At 55.1% G+C, this 2,974-nt stretch overlaps 1 long non-coding RNA gene across 2 annotated transcripts; it reads right to left on the reverse strand.

Annotated features, from left to right (window-relative positions):
- Positions 1 to 1,841, reverse strand: LOC106027538 (uncharacterized). Of its 2 annotated transcripts, none has more exons than XR_010040529.1 (3): positions 1,561 to 1,841; positions 458 to 759; positions 1 to 282 (listed from the first exon to the last, which is right to left on the reverse strand). It is a non-coding gene; the product is annotated as an uncharacterized LOC106027538 (long non-coding RNA). The 2 variants fall into 2 exon arrangements; XR_001201129.2 differs by having other exon boundaries at positions 458 to 637; positions 1,561 to 1,836.
- Between the last annotated feature and the right edge of the window lie 1,133 nt (positions 1,842 to 2,974).

The following is a 2,974-nucleotide window of genomic DNA, read 5'->3' on the forward strand; positions in this document are numbered from 1 at the left end:
TAGGAGCAGAGCAATGTTTAATAGATCGCATGCTGTGATCTTTAAGTTAGTGACTCTAACACGGTTACCTCACACTGCATCCTGGGCCCCCCAGCCCCGAGCCTCTCCAGACCCACTCTCTCCAGCCCTGCCCGGGCCCTGCCCCACAGCACCGCAGCCTGGGACCGTCTGTGCCCCTTGCTCCGCCTGCAGTTCCTGCCTGGAGCTGGCTTTGGCTTCATCCACCAGGTCCAGAGTGGGGGCGGCCGCTCTCGGTGGAAGGTGACAGCGTTCGGCTCTGATCTGGGTGACAGGGAGGTGGGTCAGGCTGCAGGCCCAACGGGGAGCCAGGGCACAGTGGGCGTCAGCTCCGCTCTGTCTCTGCCCCTCTGCCTGTTCAGACCGGTAGGCAAGGCTGCAGAGCCAGTCGAGGCAGAGGGACCACAGGCGGCCGGCCGTTCACCTGCTTGGCACCCACCTCGTGCCAGCAGAGCTGTGGCCCGGGAAAGGCTGGGACCTGGTTCCTGGCTGGGCCCTGCCGGGGACAAATAGCAGGTCCAGAGCATCAGGAGTCCAGGGTTGGGGCAGAAGGAAGGCGAGGAGGGGTGGAGGCCAAGCTGAGGGGCCGAAGTCCGGCAGGTAAATCAGGCAGGGCTTCCTGGAGGAGGTGAGTACATGCAGCCAGACTGATGGTAAGCACACTGGTCATCCCAGCATTTGGGAGGCTGAGGCAGGAGGATTGACGTGAATTTGAGGTCAACCTGGGCTACATAGTGAGATCTTGCATCAAAAAAGAAAAAAACACTAGGTAAAATAAATTTAAATACCACATAGTTTCTTGCGTATGAGAATCCAAAGTATTAAGAAATTAAAGAGCAAAGAAATTAAACACTTAACAAGAAACCGGGATTTTTTTTGCTTTGGTTATTTTTGGTTTTGTTTTGCAAAAGGGAAGGGGAGCAAGAGATGGAGGGAGGAGAAAGGAGAGAAGGAAAGGGGGATGAAAAAAGGAATTAAACTGTGTTATGTGCATGCGTCAGCTCCCATGAGGAACATGAGAATAATAAAAACATGAAAGTCACAACCAGGCCCAAAGCACTTAGCCGGCCCGAAACACCTAAACCACTGTTACGAGCACACCTTGACCTACTTCAGTGTCTAGGAGTTCAGTTTTTTATTGAACTAGGTTAGTTTTGTTTTGTGTGAAACATTAAGTGGCCCAGCTGGTCTTGAACCCAGCGATCCTCCTGCCTCAGCCTCCCCTGCTGGGATCACAGGCCTGGCCCCCCACGCCTGGCTAGGAGCCCGTTTCTCAGAGCCACCTCGGTCTGTGGCGCTCTGGGTTGGGCTGCTCTGGAATTTATACCCTACTGCCAAGAAGCTGCAGCCCAGGTGCACCTGCCGTGAACCTTCCTGCCGATGCAGCCTTATCTGGGGGACACGGTCCCACAGCTGGGGTGGCTGCGGGGCAGATCAGGTACATCTGAGAGCTGCATGGTGCCACCTGGCTGCCCTGGCCCCCAGCAGTTCCCATGGCTGAGTCACCTGTACCCCTGTGTGCCCACACCCGTGACTTCTTACCGTCTGCAATCTGATACCAGCGAAGACAAACAGCCTGGAGCAAACAGAAGAGGAGGCCAGGGTGGAGATGGTGACAGCCCAGTGTCAGGGAGCAGAGCTCCCGCTGAGGAAGGCACCAGGGAGGGGCCCGCCGCCTAGAAGGGCTGACCCGTCCGTCAAGCGTGTGGGGTCTCCTGGTGTTGCTAGACTCACAGGAAACCAGGTCCTGCAGAAAGAGGACAGGTTTGCTCAGCACGAGCTCTGAGGTGCCAGGTGTGGCTGTGTCATGTGTCAGGAGGCATCGTGCCAAGAATAGGACAGGACGGCTCTCAGAGGAAGCCAGGGGGCAGGCTGGGGACGGGACAGGGTTTTTGTTTTCCTTTTTTGTGGTACTGGGGGTTGAACCCAGGGTGTCTGGCCTGAGCTATACCTCTAGCCCCTTACAATTTTTTTCTTGCTTTTTATTTTATTTTATTGTTTTATTTTGAGACAAGTCTTGTTATGTTGCTGACCTTCCCAGGCTGGGCTTGAACATGCAATCCTCCTGCCTCAGCCTCCCAGAGTGCTGGGATGACAGGTGTGCACAGCCACGCCTGGCTGACTATCTGCATTTTCTTCTTTCTTTCTCTCTCTCGTTTTTCCTCTCTTCAGTACAGAACCATGGAACAGAAACCAGGGCCTCACACACCAGGTGAGCACCCCGAGACTGAGCTGAGACTTTAGCCCTCTGACTTCGGTTTTGAGGCCGAGTCCCTCTGGGTTCCTCAGACTGGCCTTGAACTTGCTATGTTCTTGACTCAGCCTCCTGAGCACCCAGGAGAACTGCTGTTCAGCGCGGTGCCAACCTTTCTCGCCCCTGCCATGATTTCTGCAGACAGTAACAAGTGCCAGGTGTGGTGGTGGATGCTTCTACTGCCAGCACTTGGGAGGCTGAGGCAGGAGATTGCTGCCAGTTCAAGGCCAGCCTGAACAGCACAGTGAAACCCTGTCTCAAACAAAACAAAACAAAACCAACAGCAAAAAAGAAAAAGAGGGAAGAAAAAAGATATATAATGAGCCACAAGTGATCTGCCCAGGAACACGACTTTCAAACACAAAGCAGCCCGTCCAAAGCCCAGACCAAGGCCGAGCATCTAGGGTACCCCGACTCCCTCCAGCATCTGTGTGCCCTGACCCAGGCAGCAGGGGCAGCCCCCCACCTCCAGATTGCTACAATCACCCAGAGCAGCCCACCTAACCCTGACTGTTTGCTTGCCCTTTCCTTGGAAGTCAGCCCGCAGCCTGGCACCCACAGCCTGGCACCCACGGCTTCCCTCACCCCCCACTTCCTGGGGGCCCTACAAGGGGACTGTGGATTTGGATTTCTGACTTGGGGACAGTTATTTCCATGCCTCATCCAGCTGTGTGTCTACAGCGTCTCCTGTTGTGATAACTA

This window comes from Cavia porcellus, unplaced genomic scaffold (genome assembly GCF_034190915.1).
Source record: "Cavia porcellus strain 051 isolate PalLab524CR breed Dunkin Hartley unplaced genomic scaffold, mCavPor4.1 scaffold_17, whole genome shotgun sequence".
Classification (NCBI taxonomy): domain Eukaryota; kingdom Metazoa; phylum Chordata; class Mammalia; order Rodentia; family Caviidae; genus Cavia; species Cavia porcellus.